We start from the raw sequence: 22163 nt of genomic DNA, 5'->3' as shown, positions 1-22163 counted from the left end.
AGTAGCAATGACTATTGACCCAACACCCCATAGATGAAAAGGCACACTAACAGTATGCTGAACGGACACCAATCTCATTGATTAGTCCCACATAGTTACTGGAAGTAGATTTGTATCAGTTGGGTCCTGGAATGTAGATCTTCCCCCTCCACTCTCATCCCCTCTCTGATGAAGCAGGTCTGGATATACAGCACCCTCCTCCTCCAAGAGGGGGATAGAATTCCTCACAGCCACATTGTGCAGCATGCAGCAGGCCACCACTATTCTACACACCTTTTCAGGCCCATAGGCCAGGGAACCGCCAGAGATATGTAAGCAACGACATCTAGCCTTCAGGGGACCTATCATCCTCCTAGTCTGTCCATGGGCCGCATTGTAATTCCTCTTTGCATCTGTTTCAGGATTCCCCACTGGTGTCAGGAGCCAACACATGTTGGGGTAGCCAGAATCACCTAAAAAAGAGGGCAAAACAGGGCTGTCAATGACAACCCTCAGTGGCAGACAGCCTGGCTGTCTGCTATGTGGCAATAAGTGTCAGAAACACCTACCTATGATCCATCCTCTGTCCCCTTGTAGTTGTTCCATCTTGTGTGGCACACTACTGTTCCGTAGCACAAAGGAATCATGGACTGATCCAGTGAAAATGTGAGATGTACTGGTTTGCAGTATACACCAGTTGAATGTTCATGGAATGAAAGTTCTTCCTATTTCTGTACACCTGTTCACTGACTCTTGGGGGGATGATAGCTATGTGGGTGCCATCAATGGCACGTATCACATGGGGTATGTTGGCAAAGGCATGGAAGTCCGACTTGACGGCAAGGAGGTCAGCACTTTTTGGAAACCTCACATAGGACTGCAGGTGTCGTACAAATGCCTTCAGGAATCTGGACAGTATAATGCTAAACATTGGCTGTGACAAACCTGCACCCATGCCCACTGTTACTTGAAATGAGCCCGTGGCCAGGAAATAGAGTGCAGAGAGCACCTGTACTTCAGTTGGGATGGCATGCTGATTCCAATTAGCCGGTGTCATTGCGGGAGCCAGTAATGCCCAACGTTCATGAATAGTAGCACAAGTGAGTCTGTAATTGATAATGATGTGACACTCCACCACGGTCCGCGATTCAACAAGTGGTCTGTACACCAAAAGGGCCCTCCCTCGCCACAAGGGTCTGTACCTAGGAGAAGTTGAGAACACATGTGAGGAACACACATACATCTGCACACATTGGGGGTGATTCTGATGTTGTCGGGCGGCGGGAGCCGCCCGCCAAGCGGGAACCGCCAGAAGACCGTACTGCGGTCGAAAGACAGCGGCGGTCATTCTGGGTTTCCCACTGGGCTGGCGGGCGACCGCCAAAAGGCCGCCCGCCAGCTCAGTGGGAAACAGCCTTCCCACAAGGACGCTGGCTCAGGATTGAGCCGGCGGAGTGGGAAGGTGCGACGGGTGCAGTGGCACCCGTCGCGTATTTCAGTGTCTGCAAAGCAGACACTGAAATTCAAGGTGGGGCCCTCTTACGGGGCCCCTGCAGTGCCCATGCCATTGGCATGGGCACTGCAGGGGCCCCCAGGGGCCCCGTGGCACCCCCTACCGCCATCCTGTTCCTGGCGGGAGACCCGCCAGGAACAGGATGGCGGTAGGGGGTGTCAGAATCCCCATGGCGGCGGAGCGCGCTCCGCCGCCATGGAGGATTCTCAAGGGCAGCGAAAAGTCGGCGGTACACCGCCGACTTTCCGTTTCTGGCCGCGGCTGAACCGCCGCGGTCAGAATGCCCAGCGGTGCACTGTCAGCCAGTTGGCGGTGCTACCGCGGTCATTCGCCCTGGCGGTTTTTACCGCCAGGGTTAGAATGACCACCATTGTTTCTCATTCAGCACTGCTGGCATGATTGTCGAAAACACAAATGCTCAGTATGTGTGACATTACAGCAACATGACCACAATGATATACCAGGACTGTTCAGGTGAGGTGATGTATATTGTTCCATGCTTATGGGTGTGTAGGGGACAATAGGGCCTGCATTGTGCTGATGAGGGTTTTACAACTGTGTAGTTAAGGCCAAAATGTCTGCCCCCTGTAATCCAGAAGTGTTGTGGTGGAAGTGACCTCATACCGCTAGCGGTTGACGTAATAGCATAAGGCATGTTTACTGCCGTGAGCAAATTAATTGGTTAACATGGTTGTCAACAGGCATTCTTAGCGTATCATGATAGCCGCCGGCGATGACAGTGCACACCGCCGCGGTGCGTACACGAACTTGTTACCCCAACTTCACCTGACTCCCGGATCTCGTGTATGCAGGTACTCCACTGAGTGTACTGCTGTGTCCTGCCTCTGGTCATGGAAATGGCACGTGTGGCAGGGGAAAGGGCCCCGGCCTTCACAAACAAGGAATTGGAGAAGCTCGTGGATGGGGTCCAGCCCCTGTACGCCAAGCTCTACGGTCGGCCAGAGGTACACGTGAGCAGGAGGATTGGGGGGCATGGATGTATGTAATGGTGGTAGATGGCTGCATCCATGTGTGCACGTGTGACACTGTATAGTCGTGGGTTCCTGGCATGCTGTGTGTGTATGTTGTGTTAGGCAGTTTGAAATTTCCATCCCATAGTGGACGTGTAGCTAGCTGTATATTATTGGCCATTGTCTGACCTCAGTGTTACTTTTCCTGTGTGTCCTTTATAGGTAAGCGCCCACCAGAAGAGGGCATGCCATCGCCAGGGAGGTGCGGACCCTTTGGGTCTACAACCGGCGGAGCACCTACTGCAGGAAGAGGTGGGAAGACCTGCGGTGCTGGGCGAGGAAGATCTGTGAGGCCCAGCTGGGGAAGTCCTCCCAATGAGGAAGGGGTGCCCATCGGGCACTGACCCCCCTTATGTGACACATTCTGGCGGTGGCATACCCGGACCTGGATGGGTTCTTGAAGGCTGCACAGCAGTCACAATGGGGTGAGTACAAATACCATACTTTGGTTCATTGATGGATGTGTGTGTGTGTGTGTGTGTGTGCGATCGTATTTATGCTGTCTAGTGGCAGGGACTCTGACTGATGTCCATCTACATAATGGCCCCCGTGGGGAGTAGGGTTATATGGATCAAGTCTGCAGTACATCAGATCTCTCTGTGCTGTGGAGAATGGCTGCAGAGCAGGGTTCTGGCCACTAGTCAGGTGCATAGCCATGTGTATGTTGGTAGGTGCTGCCTGGTATGTAACTGTTCCCTTTCTTCCCTTGTTTAGTAGGTTGCGGGTCTTACCGTCATCGTCTTCGGCGGCAGTCTCGCCGTGGAGGTATTTGGCAAGGAGCAGGGCTGACATGATCTGCAACTCTCTCTTCATGTCTGCTTCGGTGTGTTGTGTGAGCCTCCGGTGAGTGTTTCCTTATATTTAATTCATTTCCGCCTGGTTTTGCGTGGTGGTGATTCCCGCCATAGAACTGATGGCGGTCTAGAGCTTCATTATTTGATGGGCGGGTAGGGCCTTTCCATCGGCCTGTGGGCGGGCTCTGCCGTCATTCTCGGCACTCCTCTGCTGTTGGTGAGTGTTTTTCAGGATGCCTGTGTTTAAGTTGGTTCATTATTTGGCGGCTCGGACCGCATGTCTGTTGCTGGTTGTTACCGCCACCTCGGGCGGTGCAGTGTTTACCGCTTTGTTCATAATGAGGGCCTGTGTGATCAAGTCAAGGAATGCATCAAGACTGAAGTTAAGAAGATGCTAGAGCTAGGGGTGATTGAACCCTCTGACAATCTCAGAGCTAGCCCAGTGATACTGGTCCCCAAAACTCTCTCAAACAATGGTAAAGTTGGGATGAGATTTTGTTTGGACTACAGGGGGTTGAATATAGCCACTAAGACAGATGCACACGCCTTACCAAGAGCAGATGAGCATATTGATAAGCTCAGGGAAGCCACATTTCTCAGTAGCTTTGATTTGACATCATGGTACTGGCAGATTGGTCCAACCCATAAAGCTAAGGAGAGATCTGCAGTCCCCACCACAGAGGGCCGCTTTCAGTTCAAGGTGATGTCCTTTGGATTAAAGAATACACTTGCTACTTTTCAAAGGTTGTTGAACAGAGTTCTATCATGTTTGGAAGACTTTAGTACAGCCTATCTGGAAAATAAACCTGTCTTTAGTTCCACCTGGGAGGACCACCTGGTCCACCTGAGAGAGGATTTTTAGGCCATGCAAAAGGCAGGCCTCACGGTCAAGGCCAGAAAGTCCCAGATAGTACGGATGTCTGAAGTCTACTTGGGCCACCTGGTAGGAGGAGGCCAAATTAGACCTCTCCAACCCAAAATCCTGACAATTCTGGATTGGAAGCCTCCAAAGACACAGACTTAAGAAGGTTTGTGAAAGGGTATTGTACCATTGTGTCCCCTCTTACTGAGATAGCCTCAAATGTTGAAGTAAGCCTCAGCAAGGCCTACTAGTGCAAGGGGTTCGCCCTTCTCTGCACAAAGTCCTCAGACCATATAGGAAGACGTTGGCACAGAAACTGTAATAAAAGACAAAGTTTATTAAACCTCATGACGTGGTACTATAGTTCAAACAGCACCCTTTGGTAATGTTTGAAGTAGCACACTGAACTAAGAGAGCATGGTCCTTTTATACCCACGCAGGGGCTAATAGAAGGTGGTACAATTATAGAAGCAAGACTTACATACATGTAAGGTCATATGGAAATGCACAGTCGACAGGTAGGAGGGGCTAATAGTTTCAAGGACTAGTTGACACATTACTGTCTGTTACTGATTACTAACAGCTGCAGATCTTACTGGGCATGTGCAAAAGTGGGAGATGCTAAATATAACATGTCACTAGACAGATTTTCAAGAGTAGTTAACAGAAAGGTAGGACAGAGCACATGGCGAGCACATGGCAGAGAAAATGGCTGCCATGAATACAAAATGGATTCCGCCAAATGTTCACAATAGTTGCAAAATACAAGATGTCTTCTGCTAATGCTTAATCTAATCGCTATTAAATTACAACACAAAGAAACAGCCAATGAAGGTCATTTGAACTACAGCTTGTCAACATACTTTTGACACTTTGAAAGCAGCCAAGTGCTCAGCACCTGTCCTTAAAGAACCAAACTACAGGAAACAGTTAATTGTCCAGACAGGCACTTCTGAACATGGGATTGGAGCAGTGTTTTCACAAATCAACAATGAGTGTCAGGATCAGCCAGTACCTTATATTAGCAGGCAACTTCTCCCCAGAGAACAGAGTTGGAGTGTCATTGAGAGAAAAGTATTTGCTATGGTGTGGTCCATGAAGAAGCTTAGACCCTTCCTATTTGGGGCTCACTTCAAAGTTCAAACTAACCACATGCCTCTCAGGTGGTTGCTGCAGATGGGAGCAGAGAACCCCAAATTGTTGAGGTGGTCCATTACAGGGAATTGACTTTTTAGTTAAAAACAGACCAGGGACTGAACATGTCAATGCAGATGGCCTTTCCAGGTTCTTTCCACTTAGAAGATGAGGACTACCAGGAGGGAGGTTAGTGCTCATCCCCTTTCGTCTAGGGGGTCATGTTTCAAGGTGTCCTTTTTGGATGACCCTCAGTGCTACAGAACCATTACCTAGCATTTGTTTATATTTTGCTATTCTGGATTTGGTAGGTGAAAAAGATGATATGTAAAATTGTCAGGCTTACTTTGTGACAATCCACCTCTAATAATGGTCCTGAAATTGTTCGGACAGAACACCAGTACTTTTCAACTGATTTCTTTATGTGTTTGGAGTTTTAGGTTTGTGTTTCAGATGGAAAAAATACCAGATTTCATTTTTTTTCCAAATATGTTTACCAGTTTGGACTAAAAAATTCATGCCAGGCTGGTACAAAAGGGCAGGTGGCTACTCTAGTTATATTTTTGCATGGAGTTTCAAAGGTGCAGAAATTGCTTTGTGAAGTGCAGCTTTTGACTTTATTCTAACTAGTAATAATTCATTTCCCTAGCTTAGGAATGTTTTTTATCTTGATGCTGTAGTCATACCACCGTGCAGTAAATGACAAAGCTGCGTTTTCCTATAGAAACAGAAGCCGTATTTACATTACTTAAAATATAATGTTTTGCATTGAAAAATGACTAAAATGGTTAGAAAGAGTGGCTGGATCTAAAAACAAGCAAGAATGCTTTCTGAGAGATCTATAAAAAAAATGTATCCCACTTTGTAGCTTCTGAATATGTATTCACCTCTTAAATCTCTAGCACACATCAACAAGTGCATATATTATAGAGGACACTCAATATTAATCAATATAAAATGTCAAGGCAGACTGTCTGTAAACACACTCTGCAGCACAAACATCAAATGCCAGAGACAAAATACAGCATTAGTCAGCTACTGTGCCTGTTTTGAACAGAGTTGCCTTCAAAAGATCGCTTTGGCTTATGTAACATGGCAAAAATAAATATACACTGGGACATTTCTAACAGAGTAGGATACCTTTTTGAAAGGGTTATATAGGATGTCATAGGAGCAAAAATCGCTTTAACAATAAATCCCACTGCCTAAGACTATTCCAACCCTCTCTACAAGTTATAGACCAGAATCACAAGCAATGGTCTAAAAGAACGCAGAATGTCTTTCACAGCCTTTATAGTCTGAGGTACTTGAGGCATATCATTGTCTTCAACCAAGCTCACAACATTCCAGTGTTCTAATATCATTTAGTTTATTTCAAATTAAGGTGGTCATTACAACCCTCGCGGACGGTGTTAAAGCGGCGGTAAGACCGCCAACAGGCCGGCGGTAAAAAATTTTGAATTACGACCGTGGCGGAAACCGCCATCCAAGACAGCCACTTTAACACTCCGACTGCCACGTCGGTACAAACAAACAGCTCGGCGGTCACCGCCAACAGACAGGCGGAGGACAATGTACCGCCCACACTATTATGACAGGCCAATCCGCCACCTTTTCCGGGGCGGATACACCGCGGATAAAAACACGTTGGAAACAAGAATTTCGAAGGGAAAACGCTCACCTCTACACACTCCATGAGGAAGGAGGACACCATGGACCCGGAACTCCAAATTCTCCCTGCGATAGTCTTCCTGCTCCTGTACAGGAGTACCAACGCCGGCTGCAAGGCCACGTGAGTACTGCACCAACGACACAGGGGAGGGGGGAGGGAAAAAACAGGGATACACGCAGCACGCAACACCCCCACCGTCACCCACAACAACACACACACTAATGCATATATTACATTATAGTTACACCCCCCAACCACCCCCGGAAGAATGGAAAGACAAAAGGAAATGAGTGTAACCATTGTAATATATAAAAATTCAGTAAGCAAAAATATACATATATACACTATTAACAAAATATACACCAAGATTAGTAGTCAAGGTATTGCACCATTCATAGTCCGTGGACCACTGGGCCCAAAATGCATGGGCGAGGCCCACACACAATACCAGATCAAAACAGAGAGAACACTGCAGGGGCATCAGATAGAAATACAACAGGCTCTTCAGGGGGAAGGGAAGCGGGGGCACCTTAGCCGGATGAGTGCACGACGCCAGATCCACAAGGGGCCTCCATGCCCATTGATGTATCCTGGGGAGTGCAAAGCCACAGTCTCTCAAGTCTCTACAGTGGGTGGGTTGCCCACTGCTGCATCCTGGGGAGTGCAAAGCCACAGTTTCTCAAGTCTCTACAGTGGGTGGGTTGCCCACTGTACAATCCTGGGGAGTGCAAAGCCACAGTCTCTCAAGTCTCTCCAGTGGGTGGATTGCCCACTGCTGCATCCTGGGGAGTGCAAAGCCAGAGTCTCTCAAGTGGATAACATTCTCCACTGGTTTCTGGAGGGGGCTTTGTGCCCAGAGTGCTTCATCCTGCCATGGACTAAGGTAGTGGATGCATGTCTCCACTGGTTCTGGAGGGGGACTGGTGCCCAGAGTGCTTCATCCTGCCAAGGACGGAGGTAGTGGATGCATGTCTCCACTGGTTCTGGAGAGGGACTGGTGCCCAGAGTGCTTCATCCTGCCAAGGACTGAGGTAGTGGATGCATGTCTCTACTGGTTCTGGAGGGGGACTGGTGCCCAGAGTGCTTCATCCTGCCAAGGACTGAGGTAGTGGATGCATGTCTCCACTGGTTCTGGAGGGGGCTTTGTGCCCAGAGTGCTTCATCCTGGGAAGGACAGACGGAGTGGATGTCTTTCTCCACTGGTTCTGGAGGGGGACTGGTGCCCAGAGTGCTTCATCCTGGGAAAGACAGACGAAGAGGATGTCTTTCTCCACTGGTTCTGGAGGGGGACTGGTGCCCAGAGTGCTTCATCCTGCCAAGGACTGAGGTAGTGGATGCATGTCTCCACTGGTTCTGGAGGGGGACTGGTGCCCAGAGTGCATCACTCACCCCGTGACGGTCCCTTTTGCGTCAGTGCCCCTGCTGCACATGTGCTAGCGGTGCTTGAGTTGGCGGTCCTTGCCCTGTTCAGCGGTGCTTGCCCTGTTCAGCGGTGCTTGAGTTGGCGGTCCTTGCCCTGTTCAGCAGTGCTTGCCCTGTTCAGAGGTGCTTGAGTTGGCGGTTCTTGCCCTGTTCAGCGGTGCTTGAGTTGGCGGTTCTTGCCCTGTTCAGCGGTGCTTGCCCTGTTCAGCGGTGCTTGAGTTGGCGGTTCTTGCCCTGTTTAGCGGTGCTTGCCCTGTTCAGCGGTGCTTGAGTTGGCGGTCCTTACCCTGTTCAGCTGTGCTTGCCCTGTTCAGCGGTGCTTGAGTTGGCGGTCCTTGCCCTGTTCAGCGGTGCTTGAGTTGGCGGTTCTTGCCCTGTTCAGCGGTGCTTGCCCTGTTCAGCGGTGCTTGAGTTGGCGGTCCTTCATTGCCCAGCTGGGCTGGGGCTGGCGGTCCTTATTGGTCAGCTGGGCTGTGGCTGGTGGGGCCCTCCTGGGCAGCTGGGCTGTGGCTGGTGGGGCCCTCCTGGGCAGCTGGGCTGTGACTGGTGGGGCCCTCCTGGGCAGCAACGATGGGGATGGAGGTGGCCTCCTAGGCAGCGACGATGGGGCTGGCAGTGGCCTCCTGGGCAGCGGCGATGGGACTGGCGGGACCCTCCTGGCCAGTGGGGATGATGGCGGTCTTCTCCGCTGTGCTGCTCCTCCCAGACTTGCCTAGTTTCTTCTGGCCCTTCCCCACCTTGGGAGGAGTCACAGCTGAGTCCACACTTCCACTGGGACCCCTGGGAGCTGCTTGGGTGGCTGGAGTCTTCCTCCTCTCCTGCCAGGTACTGGCCAACTTCTGGTGCTTCACTGGGGGGGGGGGGGCTGGCTGTGCTGTGGCTCCGTACCACACTGGGTGTCCTGGTGGCTGGTGCACTCCACATACCTGTGACAACAGGCACCACTGGTCCCGGAGATGTTGTGGCTGAGGTGCTAGTTCGGGACCTATGAGTTGGACGGGGGGTGATGGGAAATACGTTAAGGGTGGACAGGAAAAGTTGTTTGTACACACTGGAAAGGGTAGCTGGAGGGGGTTTGGGAGTGGAGGAAGAGGTGGGGGTTGTAGGAGGTGTACGTTTTGTGGCTTTGGGTGCAGGTGCATGCGCTGGAGGCTATTGTAAGGTGGATGTATGTTGGGTGGGTGTGTGCCTGCGTTTGTGTATCTTCGGAGGGGGCGTCACAGACACACTGCTAGAGGACACAGGGGACGTGTGAATGGTAGTGGGGGTGGTGACTGCACATGAGCGGGGTGTGCTGGTGCGGGACGTAGTGACTGTAGAGGTAGTGCATGCAGGTGTGAGTGTAGACGAGACTGGGAGGGAGGAGGGAGACGACGACGAGGGAGACACAGTGGAGGCAGTGGATGTTGGTGTGTCTGTATGTGTGTGATGCTTGAGTGAGTGCATGTGGGATGTGCGGTGCTTATGTTTGCCTGAGCTTCCCTTGTGTGGTGAGTTATGTGCAGGCCGGTCTGATGGTGTGCTTAGGATAGGCAGAGGTACAGGGGATTGAGTCTGGGTGGAGGAAGTTGGAGGGGGGAGGCTAGACACAGGGACAATGGCTGCCATCAGTGCTGAGGCCAGAGTTTGAAAGACTTGGTGAAGGGCTGCCTGACCAGTATTAATGCCCTCCAGGAATGCATTGGTTTGTTGCCTTTCTACACCCTGGATTGCATTCAAAATGGTAGACTGCCCAACAGTGAGGGACCTGAGGAGGTCAATGGCCTCCTCACTGAGGGCAGCAGGGGTGACAGGGGCAGGGCCTGAGGTGCCTGGGACGAAGGTGATGCCCACCCTCCTGGGTGAGCGGGCACAGGGCGAAGGTTGAGGGGCTGCTTTGAGGGCGGTGCTGGTAGGGGGGGTGGCGGCTGTACCTGTAGAAGTGGGGGGCACAGATGTTGCCGCCACCACAATGGAGCTCCCATCGGAGGACGAGTCCGTGTCGCTGGTTTCAGTTCCTGTCCCCGCTGTGGTGCTCCCCTGGCCCTCCGTCCCACTGGTGTATTCTGAGTCCGTAGTGTGGCCCTCCATGGCCATGTGGGATGCAGCTCCCTCATGCTCCGGTGCCACTGCTCCACCGCCTGATGATGCTAATGCACACAAGAACAGGGAGACCGCAAAAAAGGGGGGGAAACAGAAGAAAGACATGTTGAGTGCATGGATTACTGTTACCGTTGGTGGACAAGACAGACAGAGAAGCCCCCTGCACTACGTCGCACTCTTGGGCTCTGCAGTGCAATTCCTGGGAAATGGCCTACAAGGCTATGGACGACATATGCACACATAGATGACACAAGTGCATGAATAGCTGTACTTGGCACTCTACAGAGGTGGGGTGGGAGGCCACAGGGCCATGCCTTACGGAGGGGTGTATCCCATGGAACTCGCCCTGGCCTTGGGAAACCCACTGCCCTCCTCCCCCACCCAGTCCCCTCCACTGCACGCAAAGTCAGCTGAATGAGAGTGTACTCACCCCCTTGTGTCTGCTGTGATGCCCTCAAGCACCCATCCAACTCCGGGTAGGCCACCGCCAGGATCCTGAACATCAGGGGGGTCATGGTTCGATGGGCACCCCTCCCACGTTGGGAGGCCATCCCCAGCTGAGCCTCTGCCGTCTTCTTGCTCCAGCGGCGAATGTCCTCCCATCTTTTCCGGCAGTGGGTGCTCCGTCTGTGGTGGACCCCCAGGGTCCGGACGTCCTTAGCGATAGCACGCCAAATATCCTTCTTCTGGTGGGCGCTGACCTACATGAAATGTACAGGGTAAGAAGAGAAGTCATTACCAACTGCGCCGTCAAAGTGAGTGGCCCCCATCCCTACCCTTTCCATGTAGCACATGCACCCACCGTCTTTCATGCACACAGAACTCTGCCCCCTTCCTTATTACAACCAGCCCTCTCCACACAGGCATAGCCCATACAACATGCTCCCTGTGTACATACCTGTTGGTCTGGAGGACCGTGGAGTAGCGTGTACTGGGGGAGGACCCCATCGATGAGCTTCTCAAACTCCTCCGATGTGAAGGCAGGGGCCCATTTTCCCAGACGCACAAGCCATTGTCTCTTCCAGACCGAGGTCAGAGCAGCACTTGCAGTGTAGGTCTTCTCCTGTCGAAGATCAGGTATTGAGTGATTCAACAGATAGAAAATGGCGGTCACGTCCGGGCGGGACGTACCATCACTGCCAGCGTACATCGTCATTGGCTCCTGGGACCCATAGGGTCCAATGTTAACCAATGCAGCATTGCGCCGCGGTCTCCGACCGCCTACCGCGACGGTGTACAATGCCAGCGCCGTTACCTCACATCCCATTGTCTCACTTTAGAGGTTAGGCAGCCGCCATTTCAGGGGCCCACATGGCCTCGTTTTCAACTGCATCACACATACCTAGGCCTAGTCTCAACACACATACAGGCCACCTTTTGTGTATGATTGGTGTTCTGTGTAAACTGTGGGTACGTACCTCTGAGTTGTTTGACTCTGTGCTCGCTGTTGTCCTTCATAGGCCCTATCCGCTGGGACATGTGAGGAGATGGTGGCATCCTCCGGTATACAGACCGTTGGTGGACCTGTTGACAATGGAGGAGCGACATTTGATAATCACGTACAGGTTTGACCGTGCCACAATCCAGGAACTGTGTACACAGTTGGAGCCTGACCTGATGTCAGCAATCCGCCATCCCACAGGAATCCCCCCTCAAGTGCAGGTGCTATCAGTGCTCCATTTCCTTTCTAGTGGGTCTTTTCAAACAACTGTGGCCATGGCATCAGGGATGTCCCAGCCTATGTTTTCAAAAGTATTGACCAGAGTGTTGTCTGCCCTGCTGAAACACATGCGTAGCTACATCGTTTTCCCTCAGGTGGAGGATTTGCCTACAGTGAAAGGTGACTTCTATGTCCTGGGACATATCCCCTACATCATACATGCCATTGATGGGACACATGTGGCTTTGGTACCCCACCCCCACAAGAGTGAACAGGTGTACAGGAACCGGAAGAGTTATCATTCGATGAATGTACAGATGGTATGTTTGGCAGACCAGTACATCTCACATGTGAATGCCATGTTGCATGACGCCTACAACCTGCGGAATAGCAGCATCCCTTATGTGATGGGTCAACTCCAGAGGCACCGTGTGTGGCTATTAGGTGACTCTGGTTACCCCAACCTGTCATGGCTACTTACCCCAGTGAGGAATCCCAGGACAAGGGCAGAGGATCGCTACAATGAGGCCCAAGGTCGAACTAGGAGGGTGATCGAGCGGACCTTTCGGCCTCCTGAAGGCCAGGTTCAGGTGCCTCCATATGACAGGTGGATCCCTATTCTACTCACCGAAGAAGTAGTGCCAGATCATTGTGGCCTGCTGTATGCTTTGCAACTTGGCTTTGCGATGACAGGTGCCTTTTCTGCAGAAGGATGGTCCAGATGGCAGTGTTGTGGCAGCTGTGGAGCCTATGCACAGTGATGAGGAGGAAGCAGAGGAATAAGACATGCAGAACAGGGACTCAGTCATCCAGCAATATTTCCAGTGAAACACAGGTGAGAATACAATCCTGCCTACTACATGTACTTTTACACTTCTACCTCTATCCTGTCTGTCGATTTCACCCAGTGTATGGTCACTGAGTTGTCACTTTCCCTTACGGTTTCACAGGTGTGGGTCCCAACAAGTGTCATCTGCTTAGATTCCTCATGGACTAGACCTGTGTGACATAGGTATGTTGACATTACTATTTCATGAATATAAATACACTATTTGAAAATCACAGACAGACTCCAGATCTTTTGGTGCTTTAGGTGTGTTTATTTAAATACAAAATATTGGAGGGGGAAGTTAAATGGTGAGGGGTGATGGTGGAGGAGTGTCCATGGCAGAGTCCAGTCTATTAGTCTCACAGGTGCATTGCACATATGGGCCTAGGAAATGGAGCTGGGTCAGTTTCAATATGGACAGGGTGACAAAGTGGGACAGTGGGATGACAATCAGGGCGGTCTCATTTCTTGGCGGGGTCTTGGCATTGTGCTCTGTCTTGTTCCTGGATCTCAGGGACCGTTTGTGGGGTGGTTCTCTGTCTGCAGGGGGTGGGGTGCTGGTGTGGTGGTCCTGTGGCGGTGCCTCCTGTCCACTAGCGCCGGCGGAGGTGGTGGGCAGTTCATTGTCCATGCTAGTGTCAGGGGCCCCTTGTAGTGCCACAGTGTCCCTCCTGGTGATGAGTACTTCCTTCAGCACCCCTACGATGGTGCCCAGGGGGGAGCTGATGGTTCTGAGTTCCTCCCTGAAGCCCAAATACTGTTCCTTCTGCATGCGCTGGGTCTCCTGAAACTTGGCCAGTACCGTTGCCATCGTCTCCTGGGAGTGGTGGTAGGCTCCCATGATGGAGGTGAGGGCCTCGTGGAGAGTGGGTTCCCATGGCCTGTCCAACCCTGTCGCACAGTAGCCCTCCCAGTTCCCCTGTGTTCCTGGGCCTCTGCCCCCTGGACCATGTGCCCACTGCCACTGCCTCTAGGTCCATGTTGTTGTTGGGGTGGTGGGTTATCCTGGGTTCCCTGTAGTGGTGGACACACAGCTGATTGACTTGTCCTGGGGACGGAGGTATGGGCCCGCTGAGTGGGTGCTGTGCTGGTGTTTCCAGAGGGGGGAAGGTCTGTGGTGGCCTGTGTCTGTGTGAGGGGAACCGACTGTCCCGTGGCCCCATATGGTCCGGGCTGGTCATCTAGATCCAGGTGGACAGAGGTGCTGTCATCACTGTGGGCCTCTTCTGTGGGTGGAGTGAACCTGTCTGGACCCTCGTGTCTGGTGACGTTGGGTAGTTGTCCTGCAGGGGTGGAAAGGCATGATTATGGCATCTGTGTGTCATGGTGTGCAATGGGTGGGTGACCGTGTACCCCAGTCCTGGCATTCCTGTGTGTGAGCTTGTGTGATGATGGTGTAGGTGGGTGTATGGGTATTTGCAGTGGACATGCTTTAGTGATGGGTGTCCATGCGTTGTTGTTGCATGCAGGGCTTGGTGTTGGGATGTGTGGTTTGTGATATTGGTACATTTGTGAGGAGTTGGAGTGATAGGGGTGGGGGCGAGGGTGGGGGTATGTGATAGCATGCAGGTAGGGTGGGGGATGTAATAGTTGAGATTTGACTTACCAGAGTCCATTCCTCCACCGACTCCTCCGAGGCCCTCAGGATGCAGAATCATCAAGACCTGCTCCTCCCATGTTGTTAGTTGTGGGGGATGCAGTGGGGGTCCGCCGCCAGTCCGCTGAACCGCCTGGTGGTGTCTTGAGACCACGGAACGCACCTTCCCCGTAGGTCGTTCCACCTCTTCCCAATGTCCTCCCGATTTCATGGGTGTTGTTCCACTGCGTTGACCCTGTCGACTATTCTTCGGCATAGCTCCATCTTCCTTGCAATTGAGGTGTGCTGCACCTGTGATCCAAATAGCTGTGGCTCTACCCGTACGATTCCCTCCACCATGACCCTGAGCTCCTCCTCCGAGAACCTGGGCTGTCTTTGCCGTGCCATGGGGTGGTGTAGGTGATGTGTGGGGTGGTGTGTGTGGTGATAAGTGTGGTGATATGCAGTGGTGTGTGGTGTTTTGTGCGTGGAAGTAGTGTGGGTGATGGTGTTGTGTGCCTGTGGATGCTAGTTTTGTTGATGGTGGTGTCTCTCCCTGGCCTTCTCTCTGTAATTGTGGTCGTAGGGGTTTGTGGGTGATGTGGGTTGTTAGACCTGACATGCCTTAGGGTGGTCACCCCTAACTTTTTGCCTGCCTCCCTCCACTTTTTGGACCCTGTTTTGCTGGCTTTTAGACTCTGCGCACTTTACCACTGCTAACCAGTGCTAAAGTGCATATGCTCTCTTCCTTTTTAAACATGGTAACTCTGGATCATACCTGATTGGACTATTTAATCTACTTATAAGTCCCTAGTAATGTGCACTACATGTGCCTAGGGCCTGTAGATTAAATGCTACTAGTGGACCTGCAGCACTGGTTGTGCCACCCACTTAAGTAGCCCCCTTAACCTTGTCTCAGGCTTGCCATTGCAAGGCCTGTGTGTGCAGTTTCACTGCCACCTCGACTTGGCATTTAAAAATACTTGCCAAGCCTAGAACTCCCCTTTTTCTACATATAAGTCACCCTTAATGTGTGCCCTAGGTAACCCCTAGAGCAGGGTGCTGTGTAGGTAAAAGGCAGGACATGTACCTGTGCAGTTATATGTCCTGGTAGTGTAAAGCTCCTAAATTTGTTTTTACACTACTGTGAGGCCTGCTCCCTTCATAGGCTAACATTGGGGCTGCCCTCATACACTGTTGAAGTGGCAGCTGCTGATCTGAAAGGAGCAGGAAGGTCATATTTAGTATGGCCAGAATGGTAATACAAAATCCTGCTAACTGGTGAAGTCGGATTTAATATTACTATTCTAGAAATGCCACTTTTAGAAAGTGAGCATTTCTTTGCACTTAAATCTTTCTGTGCCTTACAATCCACGTCTGGCTGGGCTTGGTTGACAGCTCCTTGTGCATTCACTCAGGCACACCCCAAACACAGGGTACTCAGCCTCACTTGCATACATCTGCATTTTGAATGGGTCTTCCTGGGCTGGGAGGGTGGAGGGCCTGCTCTCACACAAAGGACTGCCACACACCCTACTGGGACCCTGGCAGACAGGATTGAACTGAAAGGGGACCTGGTGCACTTCTTAGCCACTCTTTGAAGTCTCCCCCACTTCAAAGGCACATTTGGGTATGAAACAGGGCCTCTGCCCTACCTCATCAGACACTTGTTGGAGAAGAAACCTGAACCAGAAACTACATCCTGCCAAGAAGAACTGCCTGGCTGCTCAAAGGACTCACCTGTCTGCTTTCTACAAAGGACTGCTGCCTTGCTGTTGCCCTGCTGCCAAGCTGAACTCTTGTCTGGCTGTGAAAGTGCTCTCCAAGGGCTTGGATAGAGCTTGCCTCCTGTTCCCTGAAGTCTCAGGACCAAAAAGACTTCTCTTTTTCACTTGGACGCTCCGTGTGCAGAAAATTTCGACGCACAGCTTGTTCCGCCGCGAGAAAAATGCCGCACACTGACGCTGATTGACGCGACGCTCTTGGGATGACCGAAAATCCGACGCACGCTTCGCAAGGACAACGCCGCCCGACCTCTAGAGGAGAAATCGGCGCGACGCATGCCGTGAGATCATAATTTCGACGTGCAGCCCCGCAGACCGACCTCTAGAGGAGAAATCGATGCGACGCCTGCCGTGAGATCGTAATTTCGACGCGTAGCCCCGCAGACCGACGCGCAGCCGGAGAACAAGCAGGAAAATCCATGCACAGACCCGGGACATCTGGTAATCCCGCGATCCACAGAAAGAGACTGTCTGCGCGCTAGAAAACGATGCACGACTTCCCTGCGTGGAAAATAATGACGCAAGTCTGTGTGTGCTGGGGAGAAATCGACGCACACACCCTTTTTCCACGCACCTCTTCCTTTGTGGCCCTCTGAGGAGATTTTTCCACTCTAAACCAGGTACTTGTGCTTGAAAGAGACTTTGTTTATATTCTAAAGACTTAAGACACTTTATATCACTTTTCAGTGATATCTCTACAATTTCCCATTGCAACTTTATTCTTTTTGACCTACAATTATCCTGATAAATATTATATATTTTTCTAAACACTGTGTGGTGTATTTTTGTGGTGCTATATGATGGTATTGTATGATTTATTGCACAAATACTTTACACATTGCCTTCTAAGTTAAGCCTGACTGCTCATGCCAAGCTACCAGAGGGTGGGCACAGGATAATCTTGGATTGTGTGTGACTTAGCCTGACTAGAGTGAGGGCTTTTGCTTGGACAGGGGGTAACCTGACTGCCAACCAAAAACCCCATTTCTAACATGGGTGTGTGTTTTATATGGTACTGGGTGTGTGGGAGTTGTGTGTGTATGTGTATCAGGTGTGTGTATTTCTAATTGTCCTATGTGGTTGTGTTTTGGAGATCTGTGTGTATTTTGAGTGCGGCGATGTGGGTCATAATAGCTGTGGCGGAATTCTGCGGCCGCAGTGGTGTGTTGACGGTCTTCTGCACAGCGGTAAGCGGCTTTTACCACCAATGTTGTATTGACCCCCTAAGTTTCTAAAACATGCCACCACATTGATGCAACATCAAGCCCTGACCTAAAAAGCAGCCTAAGATAACCTGGCCTAGATATATGAAAGGTTATGTGACATGGAGTTTTAGGAAATGCAGCTGCATTGATTCAATTGAAATGCATGGTAAACTAGTAAATGTTTTTTGCCTCACACTGTGTAGACACTGGGAAAATTGTGCTGCACACCATTTGCAACACACAAATAACGTAACGATCTGTCCGAGAGTGCCATGCGTCAAACAACGGTGGTTACCTAAAAGAAAGGATCAGGAGAGGTGCTAAAAAGGAGATAGATTGTGATTTAGAGGAATTCAAAAATACTGCAGAATGGCAGATTGTAGGAGCCAGGAGGAGCAGGAAAATCCATGAATCCAGAAATTTCAGACTAATGATGGGAGGAAATTAAAAATGAAATTTACTGATGGGGTCATAGTAATGCTCATCAGTGAGGTGAGAAAGCATCAGGACAAATACTGGTCTCCTAAAGTTGCAATGTAAAACAATAGGCTGTGGAAGGTAAATACAGTGGCAAGACATAAAGAAGTGCATACAAGTGAAGCTAGCACAAAACCAAGAAGTAGCATTGGCACTAGGTGGTGGACCAGTGAGCCAGAAACAGCTCACTGTGGCAAAGAAGCAAGTGGCTGCCATAACGGCTCAAGAGTTAGGCCCTCATTATGAACACAGCGGTTTTCACCACCGTGTTCAGGCTGGCGGTATTTCTATCGACCGCCAGCCCCCCTGGGACTCCGTCGGCAGTATTACAAACATTCTGCGGGGCTGGCGGGCGGAAACAGCAGAATGCCTAGCCGGGACATTAGCGGCGGTGCCACATGGAGCTGCTGTCAATGCCTCTGTGCGGCGGGTGCAGCTGCACCTGTCACCAGATCACTGCATGTAAATCGGGCAGTGACCTGTGCGATAGGGCACTGCACAGGGCCCCCTGCACTGCCCACGTTAAGTGCATGGACAGTGCAGGGGCCCCCAGAGAGCCCAGAGCACCCCTTCCGCAGCCTGAAAGGCTGGGGAAATTGGGATCATTATCCGAGGGGCAGCAGCGCTGCCCTGTTGGATAATGATGCCGTCCACCGCCAGGCTGCCTGTCGGAGGCAGCCTGGCGGTGGGAGATTGGCCGCCTATGACGGCCCTCCCTGTCATCATTATGTGGCGGTGTGGGCTGGATGGCGGCATTTCCCGCCACTGCCAGCATGGCGCCCCACACCGCCAAGTTCATTATGAGGGCCTTAGTGTGTGGATACGAAGACCATTACAGAGCTAACCTTGAGGAAGAGCCTACCACAGGTAGCCACAACATAAGAGCAATCAAGATCACATGTGTAAATGTGATTAAAAGTGACATGTTCAACTGCATACTATCAACTTCAAATTCAAATGTATTAATGTGTAGTTAATAAAAATCATTACATGTGTTGTTTTAAAATTTATCATAACATTAAAAAATACAAAATTAGTAAAAGCAAAATGACAATATTAAACATTCTGGCCCTCATTCCAACATAGGCGGTAAAAGCCGCTTACTGCCATGCAGAAGACCGTCAACACACTGCTGCGGAATTCCGCCACGGTCATTATGGCCCACAGCTCGGAATCCGCCAAAATTGAGACACCCACACAAGTCCGCCACACCAAAGGTCAGTGATAAACTGGCGAAAACAAAACCTCCACAGTCACGCCAACAGAAATATGCCCACACTATCACGACCCACGAACCCATGCGGCGGTCTTTCAACCGCGGTATTCCATTGGCAGTAAACACTGCTGCGCTCAAAATACACATACATTTACAAAACACTACCACATTGGACAAATCTAAATACACACACCTGATACACATACACACAACACTCCCACACACCCAATACAATATAAAACACACACCCACATCATCCACAAACCCCTATGACAACAATTCTGACAGAAGGCAAGAGAGAGACACCATGATCAACAAACAAGCATCTACAGGCACACAACACCATCACCCACATAACATCCACGCACCTCACACAACACACCACTAAATATCACCCCACACATCACAACACACACCACCCCACACATCACCCACACCACCCCATGGCAAGGCAAAGACACCCCAGGTTCTCTGAGGAGGAGCTTATGGTCATTGTCGAGGAAATCATCCGGGTAGAGCCACAGCTATTCGGATCACAGGTGCAGCACACTTCCATAGCTAGGAAGAAGGAGCTATGGCGAAGAATAGTGGACAGGGTCAACACAGTGGGACAGCACCCAAGACATAGGGATGACATCAGGAAGAGGTGGAACGACCTACGGGGGATGGTGCGTTCCGTGGTCTCCAGACACCACCTTGCGGTACAGAGGACTGGTGGCAGACCCCCACCTCCTCCCCCACAACTGACAACATGAGAGGAGCAAGTCTTGGCTATTCTGCATCCTGAGGACCTCGAAGGAGTAGTTGGGGGAATGGACTCTGGTAAGTCAAACCTTAACTACCTTATCCCCCACCCTACCTGCATGCCCTCACATACCCCCACCCTCGCCCTCACCCCATCACCCCTACTCCTCACAAATGTCCCAATATCACAAACCATACATCCTAACACCAAGCCATGCATGCAACAACAAAGCATGGACACCCATCACCAATGCATGGCCACTGCACATACCCATACACCCCCCTAAACCATCATCACACAGGGTCCCACACAGGGATGCAAGCACTGGGGTACACAGTCACCCACCCATTGCCCACCATGGTACACAGAGATGTAATGATCATGCTTTTACACCCCTGCAGGACCACTTCCCAACGTCACCGCACAGGAGGGTCCACACATGTCCACGCCACCAACAGAAGAGGCCCACAGTGATGACAGCAGCTCTGTCTAAATGGATCTAGATGACCATCCCGGCCCATCTGGGACCTCAGGACAGTCGGTTCCTCTCACACTGCCACAGGCCACCACAGAACTTCCCCCCTCTGGAAACACCAGCACAACATCCACCCAGCAGGCCCATAACTCTGTCCCCAGGACACGTCAATCAGCAGTGTGTTCACCACTACAGGGAACCCAGGCTAACCCACCATCCCAACAACAACAGGGACTTGGGGGCAGTGGCTGTGGGCACACCGTTCAGGGGACAGAGGCCCAGGGAAACAGGGGAACTGGGAGGGCTGCTGTGCGACAGGGGGAGGACAGGCCCAAGGAACACACTCTCCACAAGGCCCTCTCCAACATCATGGGAGCCTACCATCTTTCCCAGGAGACGATGGCAACGGTACTGGCCAAGTTTCAGGAGACACAGAGGCTGCAGGAGGACCAGTATTTGAGGTTCAGGGAGGAACTCAGATCCATCAATTCCACCCTGGGCACCATCGTAGGGGTGCTGAAGGAGGTCCTCAACACCAGGAGGGACACTGTGGCACAACAAGGGGCCCCTGACACTAGCCTGGAGGATGAACTGCCCACCACCTCCGACGGCGCTAGTGGACCGGAGGCACCGCCACTGGACCACCACACCATCACCCCACCCCCTGCAGATGGAGAACCACCTCGCAAACGGTCCCTGAGATCCAGGACAAAGACAGAGAACGATGCCAAGACCCCTGCCAAGAAATGAGACCGCCCGGAATGTCATCCTTTTGTCCCACCTTGTCACACTGTCCATCCTCAAACTGCCCCAGCTCCACTTCCTATGCCCCTTTAGACAATGCACCTGTGAGACTAATAGACTGGACTCTGCCATGTACATTCCTCCACCATCACCCCTCACCATTTTACAACCCTCTCCAACATTGAGCACTTAAAGAAACACCCTTAAAGCACAAAACAATCTGAAGTCAGTCAGTGATTTCGAAATAGTGTATTAGCAATTACAGTGACAAAATGTTCTTTCAATTGTAATGTCAACATACCAATGTCACACAGCTCTAATCCATGAGGAAACAAAGCAGATGTCACACAGTGGGACCCACATCTGTGAAATCGTAAGGGAAAGTGACAACTCAGTGACCATACACTGGGTGAAAAGGACAGACAGTAGAGAGGTAGTAGTGTTAAAGTACATTTAGTAGGCAGGTTTGTCTTCTTACCTGTGTCTCACTGGAAGTATTGCAGGATCACCGAGTTCCTGTTGTCGATGTCATCTTCTTCTGCTTCCTCGTCTTCGCTGTCCACAGGCTCCACAGCTGCCACAACACTGCCATCTGGACCATCCTCCTGCAGAAAAGGCACCTGTCATCGCAAAGCCAAGTTGTGAAGCATACAGCAGGCCACAATGATCTGGCACACCTTCTTTGGTGAGTAGAATAGGGATCCACCTGTCATATGGAGGCACCGGAACCTGTCCTTCAGGAAGCCGAAGGTCCACTCTATAATCCTCCTAGTCTGCCCAGGGCCTCATTGTAGTGTTTCTCTGCCCTTGTCCTGGGATTCCTCACTGGGGTCAGTAGCCATGACAGGTTGGGGTAGCCAGAGTCACCTGCAAATGGCAAGGGGCAACTGTTAGACACACACTAACCCTTAGGGACAACCCCAGACCCAGACAACTATCCACACTGTATAGGGTCCATGTCCT

Source organism: Pleurodeles waltl, chromosome 10, assembly GCF_031143425.1.
Source record: "Pleurodeles waltl isolate 20211129_DDA chromosome 10, aPleWal1.hap1.20221129, whole genome shotgun sequence".
Lineage (NCBI taxonomy): Eukaryota > Metazoa > Chordata > Amphibia > Caudata > Salamandridae > Pleurodeles > Pleurodeles waltl.
This window is presented reverse-complemented; position numbering follows the sequence as displayed.